We start from the raw sequence: 18,820 nt of genomic DNA, 5'->3' as shown, positions 1-18,820 counted from the left end.
CACACCCTTATCTCTTTTAACGTCATAATTCTCAAAACCACGTGATAATGCCAACCTTAACTCTGATTTCCAGAAACCTTCTTGCATAAATGGAAATTTCTTCCACTGAAAAGTTGTGTGTGATGATAATGATAACACTGAGCAGATACAGGGGAATTGGTGAATAGCTCTGGTCATGCCATTTTCCACCAGACACTCCTCATAATGGATCATTCATTAATTTCAATAAATGTTTTGTAGTGGTCAGAGGAGAAACAGCATTGACAAACCATACATGAACGCTGGCCTGCACAAGTTCACTAAAAAAATCAGATTTTCCATTTTCATTCCTGCAGTATTATTACACCCTTTTACTGCTGAAGTGACTGTCTTAAAAGTCCTCCAATTTGCTTTAGCACTTAGTTAATGTTTCTGTGATGGATGAGGTTTTTACCCTAATTTTCTTGGCGACACAGTGAAGCACACAGAACAGAGATAATGTCAAAGGCAAATAAATGGGACATAGAGAGGTTGTTCGAACTCTGTGCTAACAGTGAACACAGTCAATTCAACTACTCTGCAAACTGCTACCACTAACCATTTTACAAGACTATTTTAAATTGCAAGGGGACCTTATTTTACTGACGAACGCCCTTCTTAATTCCACAGTCCTTACATCCTAAAGCAGCTGGATTTCCCTGAAATATCCGATTTCCCCTGCTGAATCTTAGCAGATACTATTGCACCCTCCGTCTTCCCATATCTTACAGAAGCAGCATGCTGGAGATTTCTTCCTTGGCTCTGGACTTTCTGGAGGTGTGACTCAGTGCTCTATAAGATGACAAGTACTTCTGAGATGAGGAAAGGACCTCTTCTAGCTCTTTTTACCACCTGATAACCCAATGTCCTTTCCTAGCTCCCCTTCCTCACTTAGATCCTCCCTAAAATTCAGGTGATTATTCTTCTAGCATTTTCTTTCAGCTTTACCAGCCAATTCAATTTTACTTTGGTTTCTAAGAAGCCTCGATCAAGCTCAGGGAGGCCTACAAATACTGCCCTCCCCCCCTTTTTTTTTTTTAACATTTCTTTGAGCAACTGCATGTAGGCGTTGCTCACCAGTTCCTTTAGCTGAGCAGTCAGTGGTATTGCTGCTGTGTTTGTGAGCAGTGTGTGTTCCTGACCCAGGGGGAATGAGGAAGTACCCAAAGTCCAAGCCCTGGAGCAGCTGAAGGAAGCGTGGAGAATCAGAGGTGACCTGTGATAATGCCTCTGGTGTTGAGCCGCCTTCCTTGGCCTTGCCTTCCTACACACAAATGTATTTTCATAGTTAGGGAGGCACTGAAGAAAAGTTTTGCTCTATGTATGAGGAAGAGAATGAAGGTGACAGAAGTGTTTCCCTATGTCAAGGGAGATCATAAGGTATGGAAAAGAAGGGAACGGCAGCAGTGTACGGAAGTTAGGAGCTAAGTTAGACACTGGGGTGCAAAGAGCTACTGCTGAGGGAAGCTTTGTTTTCCTGTCCGTGCCCTTGGCTTTATGGCTGTTACCCAGCGTGTATCCCCAGCCTGCTTCCTGGAATCCGTGCGCAAAGTCAGCCTTAATGCTCCCGCTCTGTGCACGAGTGACTGGAGCCCCCTTCTCCTGTGATTTGGGAGGACAGGGAGGTGGAGATGCAGAACTCGGACGGTGCTAGGGGAGCGGTGGTAGCCAGCAGGCTGCAGCCATGCCCGGGGACTCCTCAGCAGGGGCTCCGGCAGCTGCCCGGTGGCCAGGCCTGAGGGCGGGAAGGGGCGGCCATCTCCCCACCTGGTAGCCCGTGACCACCTCAGGTGTGAACTATGCCTTCCTCACCACATGGGATTAAAAACCACCAGTCAGCCCCTCCTTCCCCTCCCGCCTATCCTCCCAGCGCCTCGAGATTTAAAAGCCCTGGGACGCCTTAAGACTCAAAATACTCTTCGGGGTCGTTTTATTTCATTTTTTTCCCTTCGCCTTCTGGCTTTGCAGGTAAAGTTCGATTGTGCCTTCAGCATTGCCCCCAAAGCGCTGCCCCTGACACGCCGGTTCTCGCCCCGAGAGCCCCCGAGGCAGGACGCGCCGGCGAGGGGCCGGGCGCGCAGCAGCCGAGCTCCCTCAGCCCGGCCCGGGGGCGGGGCCGGCCGGCTTCCCCAGCCTCTTCCGCGGGGCGGGGGGCGCCGCCATCTCGACCAGAAAACTAGTCTAGAATTAAAAAAAAAAAAAAAAGCCGAGGGCCTTAGTGAGCGGCCACAGGCCTCCCCACGCTGGGCCGCCGAAGAGGGCCGCGGAGGGCAGCCCACGGGGAGGGGGCGGAGGGCCTGTGAGGGGCGGCCGTTCCCGCCACTGGGGCGGGGCGGGGGCCGCTGGGGCTCGCAGCCTCCGCCCGGCCTCGGGGGCACTGGTGGGGCGCCGGGGCTCCCCCGCCGGCTCGGGGGACGTTTGTGGGGGCCATAGCCGGCTAAACCGCCCGGAGGGCCGGGGGTCTGGAGGGAGAGCTGGGCCTCCTGCGTGTCCCCTTTGTGTGGAGCACGGCTGCGTGCGGGGAGCGGGCGGGGCCGAGAGGGGCGGGCGGGCATTTCCGCGCTACTTCGGCCCCCGGCAGCGTCGGGGCGGCTCGGCGGAGAGGGAACCCTGCCACTGGTGGCCAGCCGCGCTGGGGCGGGGAAGGTCCGGGAGCGCCGCGTCCATGGACTAGCCGAGGCAGTGGAGGGACTCCCGAGTACGCTGACCACCGCCGCCTCGCCCTCCTCCCAACTTGGTGAAACTTGGCGAGCAGGCTGCTGCCCCGGTGAGTCCCTGCCCGACCCGCTGCTGGCCCGGGCGTCCTCCTCAGCCGCCCCGGGGGTCGCGCCGCCTCCCCGCCGCACGGAATGCCCTTTCTTCCCCCCTCCCCGTCTTTAAGCACCGGTATTTTGTGTCCCCCCCTCCCGGAGCACGCCTCTCCCCAGCAACATCCCCTGGGGGCTGGCAGCCATTGAACCGGGCGGGGAGCAAGCGCTGCCCGGCTGCCCTCCCTCGGCAGGGGCGGGCAGCAGCCCTCAGACTTTCTAAGTTTCCCGAAAACGTGGGGCTATGGCGAGCCTCTGCCATTGTCCTTATCCATTAAAGGAAGCCGGAGAGACCGGGCGAGGCTTCCTCTGGGAGTTCACGCGAAGTTGTTTCGTTGAGTGAGGTGCTACAAGGGAGAAAAAACAATATTTTTAATTTTTTTTTTTTTTTAGTAAAAAGGCCTTTCGGGCTGTTGCAGCCGCAGGGCGGTGTTTGCCGGCTCTGTACTCCACCGTGTCACTGTCTACCCTCAGCCCAGGCGTTGCTGTTGGCAGAAGTAATTGCTCTGTCTGTGCGAGGGCTGAGGCCTGTAACTCTTCTTTAATTGTAACTTTAATTACGTGTAACCTGCATTAGTGAGGGACCTCTCTGACACCCTTTCGGCTTCCTGCTGAAGTAGGCCTGTCCGTTTCACCTCAGGTGACGCTGTGCTTGGTGTCCGGGCCCCTTTGGGCTCCTGTGGGGTCCCAGGGAGGGTGTTTATCCGGGGTGGATAATTAACACATCACCAGTTCCCATTTGGCCATTTACCTTCTACCTGGTTGTCTTCATAGTTTCAGGTGAATGTTTTATTTCTGGCCTGTGACTGCTACAGAACGCTGCCGAGAAGCTGCTGCATAGAGACCCAATGAGGAGAGTTCAAGTAATATGTATTATGCACAGTTTATGCGGGGAAACCTTTTTCCCCTTGTAAACTTTTTCCCCTTTGTAAACTTTTATCTTTTTTAAGGATGGAATGGCCCTTGTGCATTTCTAGGGAGAAAGTTTAAGCTAAGCTAGAAAAAGCTTGGTATTATTCAGGACCCATGGCGTTACACCTGCCTAACTTCTGTACTGGCTTTTTTTTCTTTTTTTTTTGTGTAGAACAAACCAGAACTTTACGCTTTCAGAGTTATCTGCATGACATTGTTAAGCATATGTCTGACTTAACCACCAAGTCTCCACTGAGTGTGTGAGATACGGTTTCGAGCCTTTCTAAATAAAAAAAAAAACCTGCTGTAAAAATAAGATACTTGTGTTGGGTTTTCCCTTCCTTAGTAAGTCTTCAAAGGTGGTGGTGGAGGGAAGATTTTTCCAGTACTGCTGCGCTGCTTTTTTTTTTTTTTTTTAATAGGGGCATAAAGCTTGTGACCCAGAGATCTGGATAAAATAGAAGGAAACCAGTTGCTAGAAAATGGAAGTACAGGGTATATCGGGTTCATATATGCTCAGTGGGATAGCTTTCTGTCTATTTCCATTTGTAAGTTAGGCATCGTTATTCACGTGCTCTTATGACTTCCTGAGCCACTTCACACTTACAATAAAAGCGTAAAACTTTAAATGCTTGGGTGTGGATGTTTGAGATGCTACCAATATCTGCTGGACAGAGGAGAGTGTGGGGAGAGAAGGGATCAGGTGTGAATTCAAGTCTAGTCATCGATGTGAAGTCAGAATTAGCTGTAGGGGAAAATATTTTGCAGCTTTTGGTTTTTTAGTTGTTTATTTTAAGCAAATCTGGGACACCTGTGTTGTTGGAATGGTGTTCTTTATCCGCTGGCTAATGACACTGGAAGAAGGTACTTTTAAGGTGTGATGTATGTTCTTTTATCTCTGTTACTGCGGGATGGGGAGGGAAGAACACAGTGATATTGTCTGTCCTTAAAAGATTTTCATGTTCAAAATTACAGTGTCACTGAAACATCAGGTTTTGGAAATAGCTTCCCAAAAATTTGGAAATATATTTATAATAGTGTTGAAAAACAATGTGCAAGGAAGTTATGTGGTTGACATTTTGCTTTATTTTGTTGATCTTTTTCATACATGGTCTTGCAAAAGGTGAGGTCTAGAACTAAATCAAAATCATGGAAAGTTGCTCTTCTCTGTCTGGTGTGCTCTGTATGACTTTTATTTATTGTAAGTTGATCCAGTTAGCTGCTTCTGTGTTGAAACATTATCTCCAGTCACCAGGTAAGAAGACCAAATCAGAAGAAACCTCATTTGAGTCTTATTCTTGTTTCTGGGCATAGGCTTCTCCTGACATTTAGTGCACTGTAGAATAATAAATCTTACGCTGATTTCCTGTTTAAAGCCTCTTTCCTCTTCTCCCTGCCCCCTTGCGGGGGGAAGGTGGTGGTGGGGAATGGGACGGGCACAGAAAAGAAAAAAAAATTATCTTTTGTTAGGAGCAATATCTGTGCAAGAGCCTTCATATAGGTAACGTATCTGACAGGACTAAAATGGGGTATGTTCTGGGCTAGCTTTAGGCCTTGTAACACTGAATGAAAGGATCATAAAAAGCCCTTGCTCTGAGCCCTAAAATGCTATCTAAATGGGGCACTTTCTTCAGTGTTGAACTTCTTACTCTTACATGTAGCAAGAAAATTGTGTGTTACGAATTTGGTCATGTCCGGATGCAAATGTATTGATGATCTGAATGAGGAGGTTTAAATTGTAGGCTAACTTCTAATGAGTAACTGAGGAGTATGCTTTTTGATCCCTTATAGATTGTTTTGTCTTGAGGCTGACCTCTGATTTTTCTTAAAGGGCAGTTATATTTAGTTTATGAAGCTTTGGTGTGCGGCTGCCAGTTGGCCATTGCCTGTAAATGGATGTTTGGAGGGTGTGAAAGTGGGGAAGGGGGATTTTTCTGCTGACAAACGCCTACAATTAATTTTCATAGTCTTCTATCAAGTTTCCCATTGTGCATTAGGTGTGTCACAGTTTGAGCACTGCTGAGCGTGAATAAATTAAATTCTTGTTCTAATCTCACTGTTTTAGATGAGAAGTCTCATTGAGGTGTGTGTGTGGGGGAAGCAGAGTTCACAGAGCTATTGTCAAAACTGTTCCTACAGGTCCTCCCTTTATGTCATTTTCTGCTTTTACAAAAAAAAAAATTTCCACTTGGGTGGGGTATGGTAAAATATGTGGGTTTCAGACACCAGACAAAGGAGACATTTATGCCTCAATCACATGTGAATCAAGAATGTTTTTACTTGTGGGCTTTGTGCCATGCTGCTTTGCGCTGTGCCTTTCTGGGTCAAAACTTCCTGTTTCTGGTAGAACGGACTTATGTACTTTGGCAAAATCCATGAATGTGCTATGGTTCTCATGTTGCTTTAAGCTTAAATACCTCAGATAAAGTAAATCAAACTCTCAAACAAGAATTTTCTTTACTTCAGAATAAATGTTGCAGGCTAAGGGGGAATTAAGCAACGATCATTTTCCAGGTGGCTTCTGATTGTACGTCCAAGGGATGGTCATGTGTCTTCCTCATTAGTATTGCACAGTCCTAAAATCAATGGCTTTTCTAGAGCTGTAGTGTTGGTAGCTTTTGTGGGGGTACTGGCACAGCCTTCCAGCCCTGAGCGCAGCCTGGGCAGGAAAAGGATCCTTCTCCTTGACCCTTTGGCTCATGCTCAGCTAAAAGCATCTGATAAAGGAAAGGTTAAGAACAATGTCAGAGATGATCAGAGCAAAGCTCATCAAGGTTAGATATGTGTGGGTTTTAAAGTTTAATAGTTTAGGTCACTGCAAAAAAGGCTGAGATCTGGTTTTAATCTAGCAATCAAAAGAAAAAAAAAAAAGAGGTGGAACAAACTGAAGCGTCTAGGTTCAGATGACTTAGTTTTGAAAACAGCCACAATATAATTACTTAAATATAGTTGAACATTTTGTATTTGGGTTTTTTGCATTGTAAAACAGCTTCTCTTTATTCTGGATGACTGAACAAAACTTGTTTTCAGTATGGTCAGTGAGCTGAAAAGTGATCGTTGGGTAAATTCTTCTATTTTAGGCATCTCACTGTTGAGAATTACAGTACAGGATTTAACTTGCAGAGAATGATGATCCTCAAATATTGACAGGATAAGGGTTTGCAATGTTTGCAGTTGAAACCACTGACCTGAACGGCCAGGCTTTTGCTGACCTTCTTTACCAATCTGACACAAATCTTGGAATTGAAGCCCTTTGAGAGAGAAGTATCGTTCTGCTTGATTATTCACACTTGAATTCTGTTATCATTTATGCAAAAAACTTATAGCAAATAAAAATAAAATATGCTGACTGCACGAGGAACTTTATCCAAACCCAGGGCTCTTAGCAGAGTTTAAAAGCAAGTTTATTTTCCTTTCTGGTTCAAAGTGTGCATCAGCCCCCATTTGGAAGGGGGGAGCTAGCACTTGTTTTGCTTCAGTGTTTCCTGTCTCTCTCTTCCTTTTTGGGAGCAAAGCAACGGTGTTTTATCCCTTTTCTTGTAGTAAAACTCATAAATGATATGTGTAAGTGAATGACTTTCTGCTCTTATCAAGAGTGCCTGCTTATATGTGTTTCTTCTGAGAGCTGTTTTCTGTGTCCTTGTTTTTAGAAGTCTGTGCAAAAGCTGAAAATCTTAGGGCCGTCTTCATCCTTAATTTGAACCTGAACGTGAAAGGCAAGGATGTAACAAACATATGGCTTTGCTTCCTCTTGATCTTTGCAGTAAGTGTTATTGAATCTTGTCCTGGTGTTACAAAGGAGCTTTTCTGTTTTACACTCCCAGTCTAGAGAGCAGGCATTTATAAGAAATTGATAAAGGTCTTCCATGTGAAGACCTGTGCTGAAGCCCCACTGATGTAGTTGGGGCTCTGATAGAGTCAGGTACTTGCTGAGCTTGTGTGGGCATATGAGCGTTTGGCTTTTTTTTTTTTTTATGGGTTATTTTATTTTGGCTTTTTCATTCTGTTTCAGACAGGTTGCTAGGGTACAAAACCAAATTTGTTCACGTGGCCCAACAGCCCTTTCCAGAAATCTTTTTTCCTGTTTTAGACGTTTTTGTTTCCTGCTCAAAGACTAAATAATTGATACTTGAGTCTCTCTGGAAAGGTGTTTTCTCTAAATAATTGATGGACTTGGAGGTAACAAGGCAGCTTCCAGTTGCTGCAGTCGCAGCTACAGGAAGCAGAACGAAGCAGAGTATTCAGAGGCAGCTGAATGCTGTGAATTTTAATATCTCAAAGAAATCGTGATTTGTTCTGCTTGGTGAGAGCTGTCTACTCTTGCTTTGGGGTATAAAATCAGTGCTTAAACATGTACAGTGACATCTGGAAACTCCTGGAACAGCCGATAAAGGGAATAGCCTCAAGTGACTTGAATGGGAAGGAAGACACCCGAGATGTTGGACTTTGGAGTCTATGTGACAGCAGGCTTCCGACTACTGGGATATCGAGGTGATTCTCTTGATGCACGTTTCTTTCCCCTCAACAATTTGTTATTAAATGGTGCTCAGGGAAGTACTTAATGTTGTGTGGAATATGAATGCAGTGGTATAGCTATATATAATAAAGGGTAAAAACAGCAAAGCTTTCTACCCTGCCCTGCGTCTTCAGTTAATTCTGTCTGCACGCCAAGCCAGTGGAGGAGGAAGGTTCATCTAAAAAGTTGTCTGACTTGAAACTAATAGATAGGCAATTAGTGAGATGACTCACAGAAGACAACAAAGTGCCTTTCTTTGCAAAGTGTACAGCGTGCTGAGGTTGCAAAGGGTATTTTAACAAAGTGGTCATAGCAGTTGTCTGCTTCTGCACAGCAGAAGGGAGTACTACTGGAAGACTTTGTCCAGCTGGGACAAGTGAGAAGGGAAGGTGGTGTTCAGCTCTCTTTCTCTGAGCTGTGCTGCTTGTGTAACCAGTCATGCTGTCAGCCTGTTAAGATGCCAGTTTCCTGTGTTCTCATATTTTATTTTATTTTTTCTCTGGAGGTATTTGTTTTTTTCCTTTTATTAAAGGCAGGGATTAGGAAGTGTTTGTGTCTAACCTCTGAACCTTCTGATTCTGCTGGTGCTTTTGCTGTTAGCTAGTGTAGACTGACATCTGTGTTGGAAGGAGCTCTGTCGGTGTCACTTCACAGCCTTTGCTGCCCTGATCTCTTAGTGACACGGTGTTGTTCTTGGCATACTCCTGAGAGGTGGAAAGCCTGTTTTTCCTCCTTCCCCTGAGGCGGATGCAGAGTCTTCCAGTGAGACAGTCGAGGGTTTCTCACGACCCGCCTGAGCACTGGCTTTGGGGGAAGGGCTGGAGCTGTTCAAGCATGAGCTTGGCGGCCTGGATCAGCTTTGGTCTCTGTCTCTTTTTATTCTTTTTTTTCTTGTGTTGAAGTAGTGTGTGCAGGGCGCTCTGCGAACCTACCTGCTGCGTCTCCTGAAGTGTTAGCTTATTTCTATATCTTTGGGCTGAGATGTCTAGTCTGCTAAAGAGCTGGCAGTGGTTAGGATCGTGACGTATTTGGTGAATGTCATTTTGTCACATCTGTAATGTTTTCCGGTGTTGTGTTAGAGGTTTACCTGCTAGTTGGTTTTTGAGAGTTGCACAAGTGCATTTCTTTACCAGAAAATCAGTTGGTAGGAAGAATAATTACATGGTTGTTGAGCTGTCTTCGTGGCCACAAAGAGCTATTTTTCTCTTGTGACCTGTGAACTGGTGATTGTCCTGGTCAGCAGGTAAAATAAGGTTCTTCTGAGCGTGTTGTGAATGCAACTGGTGCATGAGGTGGAGGGCAGCAAAAGAAAGCAAGCTTTGAAAGCATTGTCTCCAAACCCAACACACATTAGCACCCCATCCCCCCAGTGAGTAATATCCTGTGGTGCTGGGAGAGTGCCTCATCTAGAATGAGTGTTCCTCTGCTGTTTGCAAGCAGGGGTCCTGTTATTTGGGGTGGGAGGGGAGAAAAAATTGGGTTTGGTATGGATTCAGCTCTACATCATGTCTCCATGACAAGGAGACAGCGTTATTTAACCAGAACAGATGATAAATGTAACATGTACAGACAAATGCATTCATTTCTTAGCATGCTCATTGCCAGAGAACAGATGTCAGTGCTGGAATTCTTCAACAACTTAAGAGATACCGTGATCTGGTTTAAATTGTTAAAATACATATCTATTTTATTATACATAATATACATTTATATATTGTACGAACACATATATAGGACCGTTCACTGTAGAGGCTAAGAAATATGGTGTGAATGTGGACAGACTTCATGTTATACCAGAAGCAAGGAATGTTTTTAGGGAAAAAAGAAACAACCAAACCCCAAACAAACAAACAAAAAAGACAAAACCCAAAACAAATTATATGCTCATCATTTCTTTAGTGTAAATTACTATAATCAGTCTCCTCTTTTTTTCCTCTAGTGAAAAAAGGAAACAAAGGCATATCCTTTTTGACAGAAATGTAACTAGAAACTTGATCAAGTGGCATTCCTGGAAATGGAGGAAAGCCACAGTATGTCTAAAAGTTCAGAACGTTCTCTGAAGAAAGAGTGGATTTGTCAGCAAAGAAAGTTGGTGGCTTCCTGTCTTTTTTCCTCTAAGTTATGACTTATTTTGTGATATAAAGTGATGTTGCAAATGGGGGACCTGTTCTGTTCTTGAAGCATTTTGGTCTGCATGGAGGTATGGGGGGGGAGCAGACAACATGTATGGAATAGGTTCTCTTACTGTTGGTTGACTAAATAGAAATAAAGTTATTCCCTGAACGCTAAATAGAAATAAAATTATTCCCCAAACTGGAAGTTCTGGCTCCTCAAAATATTTACTTTGTAAGGGTTCCAAAACCTTCTGTTGGAAGGAAAAAAAAAAGTCAAATTACATGCTTGCTTTAATTTGAGACCTTGAGTTTTGCCTTGCTACTGTTGATGTCACAGGGAGTGGGTATGTATCTGCTCTCATGAGAGGTAGTAGAAAGCAGCTGAGGAGTTTTGATCAGCTAAGATTATTCTGGCTACTTGTTCTAACAGGCTTTGCTCCCTAGAGTGAATAAACTCCTGGTCAGAATGACTGACACACTTCTATGTGGTTCACAATACCTGAACTTTCTGCAAAGTACAAGGAAGACATAGCTTGTAATTTGTTGTTTATTTTAAGTAAGTTAAACGCAGGCAAACTCTTGTTCAGGTGAAATTGGTCAATAGCTTTTTTTTTAAAGAAAATTTTCATAGACATGAAAGATTTTTCCAAACTTTCCCAAGATGTTAATGAGCTATCCATTGAACTGTAGTGACAATGTCTAGTGTTGGTTTCACTTATTCTGGTGTAGTCCGTCTGAGTTTTAACTTGCATGAGCATGGGTTATCCCATAGTACTTTGGAGGATGTGAAGTGAAGGCCCTATATCCTATGCTTCTGCTATTGCCTGCCATTCTTAAATAAATAAAAATAAAGAGCCTGACAGCTTACAAAAAGGCCTTTCTCTCTTCTAGGGTCTTTCATTCTTATGCTCATGTTTGGAAAATTGCTGGTGTTTGAATTCAGTTTACTTCTGACATTTCCTTTTCTTTCTGCTTCCTGCGCTCTCTCTTGCTCTGAGTCAGAATATGGAGTATACACTTTATTTGCAGTCAGCTGCTTTGAGCAGATTTCTCTTGAACTAGGTAAGAGTTCTGTGCCTTTTAGCTGGTGCCTTTGTCAAGCACTGTTGTATGTTGGAGCAGAAAGTCTCTATCTGTTCACTTATTACTTCAGTGAACCTGAGGTCAGTGGAGCAGAAGTAGTGTAAACCTAGTAAAATTCAATCCATAGCTGAATAGAGTTGTACCTCTCCTCAGTGTCAATAACTAAAAATATTTGCAGTTTGAATTTACATGGTCAATACTTGTGTTCTACAGTGTCATTTGTTTTTATTCTGATTCGTTTGTACAAATGAAAATTGGGAGGTTTTGGAGCTGCTTTTGTTTTTGTGGTGGTTTGGCTTTTTTTTTTTTTTTTAGCATTACTAGTAGCTTTTGTAACTAAGTAGGAATAAAGACTTTAACATGTGAAAGCAAGGCCAGCGAACTATATCTTTTGGTAGCTTGGTGTGAAGAACAGTGAAAAGTGGAATTGTTATAACAGCTAAGTTAGTGTCCTCTGTCACTGTTTTTTTAAATGCTGTGGGAGCAATCCTCAATTCTGCTTGTCTTTTCAAGTCTTCCTTTAGTGTATTTCTGTTAGTTTAAGAAACCAAATGGAGCTGAAAATATCCCATGAATGATAGGTTGAATTACAGTTGTGCAGCATTGAGCTTTTGTGCCAAAGTATTGGTGAAGTTAGTCAAGTGGGCAGTTCAGAAGAGGTAAAGAGTTGATGCTTCTTGATGCCCATGTAGATTATTTTTCAGAATTTAAGGTGTCTATATTCTGAATGTAGTCTAAGTTCAGAGTACTTTTACATGGTATTTCAGATGCAACTCATCCACGTGAAAGTAGTGGCTTGGCCAAAAGCACATACATAATTTCAGTGTGAGCTGTCTATAGAGCTTGAGTGGAGCTCCTCTGAATCGCTGCTTTCTTGTTTTGGGTTTGGGAGCACTGGTGTGTTTTCCTAAGTTACAATTTGTGCAGTGGTGAATAAAGCCTGGTCACTGAAACCTGAGAATCTTCCCATGTATAGGGGCTTGGATCTGCTCTGAGGGATTGTTTTGTAGAGTTTGTATTGGAGCAACTTGTGCTTGAAATATTCTTCAAATACTTTGAGGACTTTGAGTCTTCAGCATGCTGCAGAAATAAGAACCCCAAAAGATGAAATCTTAAGAAATCTGTCTGGCTTTGGTCACATTTTCCATTGAGTTCAGAGATCTGTTATCTGCCATTATTTTTCTAGTAAAACAGGGATAACAATGGATTAGCAATATCTGTCTTGCATCATGAGTTGTTCAGGTTAAAAATACCCTTTTGTTGAATAATCCTCATGTTTTCTCTAAGAATGAGCAAATATTTCTCTGGTCTTATGGACTGCAGCAGAGGTAAATACACTATACTCGTATTCCTTAAGAGAAGCTTGTATTTGCTTTGTGAGGCTCCAGTCAGAGTTCCTTGGAGACAAAATTACAAAAATAAAGATGACACATGCTTGCAGGGAGTTCCTGAATCATCTGCAGGGCTACTATCTCTGTTTCCAGGAACAGAGTGGCCTGTAAGAGCTCCAAATCCTGTCAGTTTTCCTCGCCTTTGTGTTGCACCAGCTCAGTCCTTACACATGAAGATCTGATGCCCAGCACCCAGGTATTTTACTGAACATTTGAGACTCCCTCGGTGGTCACCTCCTCCCTGGGATGTGGAAAGAGCAATCCTCTCAGTTGCTCCATTTTCAGAACATCCTATGAAAAATCTCTGACCTGTCCCTGGTCAGGAATGAGTCTTACTTTCAACTTCACAAAAAAACCCTGTATTGATTTAGCACCTCCAAAGAATATGACAGTTATTTTTAATGGCACTGTGTCTTAAATGAATGAACTAATGCTTTCTGATAGAGATTTGTTGTTGATGGAGTAATGGAATTAAGTAGTTGTATCAAAACAAATGATAGGCTAAAGTACATGTCTTGCTGTATTTTAAAAATTCTTCTTGTTCCTTAGTGCGTTGTTCTTTTGACTTTGTTGATTTGCTTTACCAGCTTCATATAGACTTGATGCTTCGTATAGATGAATGATGAGGGAGCAGCCAACAGCTGACAAAATGAAATCTTTTTTTTCTTTGTTTTCTCTTCACTCAGTTCTGCCCCTGTTCCCCCGCTTAATGCATTGCAGTGTGTTAGCGTCGAGTGTGGTGTAGCCTGTGGTGCTGGTGTAGGCTGGCATTGTAGGGGTGCTGGGTTTCCATGAGCACTCTCAGAAGCTAGCGCTGCTGCTGGCCTCCCATCCTTATTCTCCTGCCACCTCCTGACTGCACCCACACTGGCATTTGTGTGAGCTCTGGGGAGGTAAATTGGAAGGCCTAAAACTGTTTTCTTCTTGGAGTGTGGTACAACATCACAGGATTGATCTGAAGATTTGCTGTGTGATTGTTTGCTCTGCTGAGTGGGATGATTAATGGTTGTGGATTTTAGGAGGGGGCAGGAAGGGGGATCAGGACTGCATCAGTGCTGGCTGAACCTGGAACTTCGTGTGACTTAGGTCTGCCGTGTAACATTAATGCCCCCTGAGAAGAAAATTTGTGACCTAGATCTAGAGACATGCATTAGTGCTCCAGTTGTTCTTCTAGATTTAACATCTTATCTGTGAGGATTTCCCTGCACATCCAAATTAGATTGTCTAACATACTGCAGCTTCTGTTTTATGAGTGTTAAAATCTATAGACTGAATATCACTGCTGTAGCGTTTTGAAGGTAAGAGTGGAATCTGTGGGTGAAGAAGTGCTTTGGAAATGGTAGTAGCCTCTTGATAAACAACTACATTTTTTTTCCCCTCACTAAAGCTGTAAATACCAAGACGAAATTATATATTCTGCCAAAGCAGCAGTGCTCTGTATTTAAGTTTTAGAAATTCCCGTTGTCATGAGTGGGTGATAACTGTCAGCTGACATAATGTGACTTGCTTTGTCTGAAACACAGTAGAGAAAGTTACTAGTCTATGCTGCCCACATACTACTTTAATCTTCTGAGTGTTTTGTAGTATTGCCTAACCATAGTTATGTAGCCTGTGATGTAAATTAAGTGAAATACTGATGTAGCAGATTTCTAGACTGGTAACAGATGCCTCCTACGTTAGGAAACATAACTGCTTTTAGTATAAACACGGGAAAGGTAGCTGTGTGGCCTTGAGTGGATTGCTTGGTCTCTTTATTTGTAAGGTTAGGGTAAAAAGTCAGACATACTTACACGTTAGATTTATTATGTCAGAATGTCACTACCATAGCAGTAGTGATATACTCCATATGGTGTTTAGTGGTCTGTCAAGAAGAGACGAAAAACTGATGAGGATAAGCTTAGAGAGTAAGTCAAATCTGCTCTTAGTATAGGCAGATGTTTCAGAAGGCAACATCTGTCTGGGGAGCCCTGTGCTGTTACAGGACGGCTTCTTGCAACAAGGAACCAGTAACTGCCTGTCACTCAACAGCATATAAAAAAGCATTTTGCCTTTTCATTCTGTGAAAATACTGTGATTGGTATTGATTGGGGCATCTTGCCAGTTGTACAGGGAAGTGGGGAGAAATGTCTTACAAGCTGGTTGTCAAAACAATGAGGTGCGTGGGGAATGGTGCTTATCAGTAAGGGTACTTCAGATGCTCTTATTCCTGTGAATGTTGGGACTGAACTGAAGTTTGGACTTGAACAGTAGGATGGATATAAGTCCCAATACCAAGGGAGGGCAACCTAACAAAAACTAAGACTTCAGACTATGTTTGTGGCTTTGATCCTGAAAAGTTAGGCTTGCCTTTCTGCCTCAGATTATATTTTAAGCCTCCTTGTCTAGTAGAAGCCCATTTTTATGGAATTTAATGATGTGCTAGCTAAATGCCACTTGCTGCCTCCTCTTTTGTAGTGGTAGCAGCAGCAAAAGCAGTGTTTCTTATTACTAGTATGTGCATCAGTTGCTGCTCCTGTCTTTTGCCAGGATCCTAATTTTCGCAGGGAGGGAGGCAGAATGGTGATGGAATCCTCTGTGTACCTGTATCCAGAGAATGTTTGCACTGGCAGCCAGTGTATTGCTGTAATACAGGCTTACACTGATGCAAATGGAGTCTTGAACTCTGCTCAGACTAGTAGAGTTCCTTTGTTGTCTCCTAGTGTCCCCTCTTTTCTGTCTGTTCCCTAGACCCATCAGAGTTACTGACTTGGACAAGTGTATGACTATTGACTGTTGAAATATAAATTGCCATTTGGAACTAGAGACTGAAATGAAGAAGTTGGGAAAACCAAGCATTTGTTCCTTCTCTTGTATTCTCTCAGCTGCAGGCTTAGAAAAGCATGTCAGGAGAGTGGTGTTTCAACAGGTTTTCTTTACTGTGTCTCATTGTAGTAACATTCCTGAATGTTGTCTGTGAAGCTGGATGGGTTGAAAAGGTCAGTAAGTAAAGCTGAACCAGAGCAAGAGGAAACAAAACTGTCTACATCTTAGGAACGTACATTGCAAAACTCAGCTAACGTATATGACTGAGTCACATCTAGGAAAGTCCTTTTCAGTCACTGCCTGTACTGCCATAAAGTACAATTTTCTCTGTTTTAATAAAGATTAATTGTTTTTGATATAAATGAGCATTTTTGATATAAATGTGAGCATTAGAACCTAGTCGTAAGACAAGGTGTTGGAAGGCAAAAACCCCTTGTTTTCAATATTTGGTTAAAAATGTATGGAAATCAGCATCTGAACTGTGGAAATATACTCAGGTGTTAGTGGTGAATGTTCACCACTTTTTTTGCAGGTATTGTTTCTGTAAGAATGTGCAATATATCCTTTAATCATTTTCTAGACTCTCATTTCTCTGAAGCCAGCTAAGTACTTCATTCTGTGTGTTCAGTCCCTTTACTGGGGCTATTGAGGAAAAAAAAAGTTTTAGTTCTGACTTAACTTGGTTGTACTCCATTTGTCCTTCTTTTTAGTGATTTTTCTGTTGCTAATGTGTCTGTCCAGGTGCATGAATCTAGAGTCACCTGTGGGTAATGTGTTTTTAAGCAACCTGCGTAAGTAGCGTATGCGTGAAGGCTACTTAGGTGATGTCAGGCTTTATTATATACAAATTAATCTACTTCATGTCAAGTGGATCAGTATGACTTGTGTAATACCTACCAACTTTCAGTAGGATCTGAAAACTCCTCTTATGCGCATGCAAGCCACCTTAGCTTGAAAAAAGCAGAAATTATTCTCTGTCTGCAAATCTTGCGATCTTATAGATTCATAGAATGGTTTGGGTTGGAAGAGACCCTAAAGATCACCTACTTCCAACCCCCCTGCCTGAGCAGGGACACCTCCCACTAGACCAGGTTGCTCCAAGCCCCATCCAGTCTGGCCTTGAACACTTCCAGGAATGGGGCATCCACAGCTTCTCTGGGCAACCTGTGCCAGTGCCTCACCGCCCTCACAGTAAAGAATTTCTTTGTCATATCTAATCTAAATCTACCCTCTTTCAGTTTATAAACCGTTACCCCTCATCCTATTGCTACACTTCCTGTTAAAGAGTCCCTCTCCATCTTTCCTGTAGGCCCCCTTTAGGTACTGGAAGGCTGCTATAAGGTTTCCCTGGAACCTTCTCTTCTCCAGGCTGAACAACCCCATCTCTCTCAGCCCGTCCTCGTAGCAGAGGCGCTCCAGACCTCTGATCATCTTTGTGGTCCTCCTCTTGACTCACTCTGACAGGTCCATGTCCTTCTTATGTTGGGGGCTTCAGAGCTGGACGCAGTACTCCAGGTGGGGTCTCACCAGAGCAGAGTAAAGGGGTAGAATCACCTTCATAGAATCATAGGGTTGGAAGGGACCTCTGGAGATCATCTAGTCCAATCCCCCTGCCAGAGCAGGTTGCACAGGAACACGTCCAGGCGGGTTTTGAATGTCTCCAGAGTTGGAGACTCCACCACCTCTCTGGGCAGCCTCTTCCAGTGCTCTGCCACCCTCAAAGTAAAGAAGTTCGTCCTCATGTTTAAGTGGAACTTCCTATGCTCAAGTTTGTATCTATTACCTCTTGTCCTGTCGCTGGGCACCACTGAAAAGAGCCTGGCCCCATCCTCCTGACACCCATCCTTTAAGTATTTATAAGTATTTATAAAGTATTCATATTTCCTCGACCTGCTGGTCATGCTTCTTTTGATGCCCAGGATACAATTGGCTTTCTAGGCTGCAAGCACACATTGCTGACTCATGTTGAGCTTCTCATGAACCACCACCCCCAAGTCCTCCTCAGGTCTGCTCTCAATCCATTCCCTACCTAGTCTGTAGTTGTGCTTGGGATTGTCCTAACCCATTTGCAGGACCTTGCATTTGGCCTTGTTGAACTTCATGAAGTTTGCACGGGCCCACCTCTCAAGCCTGTCCAGGTCCCTCTGGATTGTATCCCTTCCCTCCAGCATGTCAGCCGCATCACACAGCTTGGTGTCATTGGCAGACTTGCTGAGGGTGCACTCAGTCCCATTGTCCATGTCTCCAACAAAGATGTCAAACAGCACTGGTCCCAGTACTGACCCCTGAGGAACTCCACTCGTCACTGGTCTCTACTTGGACATCGAGCTGTCGACTGCAGCTCTTTGAGTGCTAGCATCCAGCCAATTCCTTATCCACCAAGTGGTCCATCTCTCAAATCCATGTCTCACTGTGGGACAGTGTCAAATACTTTGCACAAGTCCAGGTAGATGACATCAGTTGCTTTTCCCTTATCCACCAACACTGTAACCCCATCATAGAAGGCCACCAGATTTGTCAGACACAATTTGCCTTTAGTGGAGCCATGTTGACTGTCATCGATCACCTCCTTATTTTCCATGTACCTTAGCAGAGTTTCCAGGAGGATCTGCTCCATGATCTTGCTGGGCACAGAGGTGAGATTGACTGGCCTGTAGTTCCCCAGGTCTTCCTTTTTTTCTCTTTTTGAAAATGAGGGTATTATTTCCCCTTTTCCAGTCAGCAGGAACTTTACCAGACTGCCATTACTTCTCAAATGTGATGGATGAAGTTGCTAAGCCACTATCCACCAGTTTCCTTGGGACTCACAGGTGCATCTCATCAGGTGTCATGGATTTGTGTGCCTTCAGGTTCCTTAAATTATCTTGAACTTGGTCTTCTCCTACAGTGGGCAGTTTTTCATTCTCCCAGTCCCTGCCTTTGCCTTCTGTGACTTGGGCAGTGTGGCTTGCTTTGTTGTGCTAAGTCATGTGATTTTCCAATTGTTTTTTTCCATAACTACTTAAAGCTATGGAGTATTCTACCAAAATACACCCTCCTTATATTTGTTACATGGTCTCTGTATTTCTGAAAACTATTTCTGTTTGGTTGTGGAGTAAAGAAACTTCCTGTGGGGCGCTGAAGAGGGACAGGGGATGTGTCTGGACCAAGAAGGGACTCATGGTGCTTGGTTTCAGA

General features: G+C 43.9%; 1 protein-coding gene across 1 annotated transcript in view; it reads left to right on the top strand.

Moving 5' to 3' along the window:
* The first annotated feature begins 2,431 nt into the window (after positions 1 to 2,431).
* Positions 2,432 to 18,820, top strand: part of TSPAN14 (tetraspanin 14) — a 43,983-nt gene continuing 27,594 nt past the window's right edge. Inside the window, exon 1 of the mRNA XM_054205589.1 lies at positions 2,432 to 2,785. The gene's annotated coding sequence lies outside the window, so the exon portion shown is untranslated. The remainder of the gene's footprint in view (positions 2,786 to 18,820) is intronic.

The sequence above is a fragment of the Rissa tridactyla genome, chromosome 6 (assembly GCF_028500815.1).
Source record: "Rissa tridactyla isolate bRisTri1 chromosome 6, bRisTri1.patW.cur.20221130, whole genome shotgun sequence".
NCBI classification, from domain to species: domain Eukaryota; kingdom Metazoa; phylum Chordata; class Aves; order Charadriiformes; family Laridae; genus Rissa; species Rissa tridactyla.
Note: the sequence above shows the minus strand (reverse complement) of the source record. Positions and strands in the feature narration are given on the sequence as shown.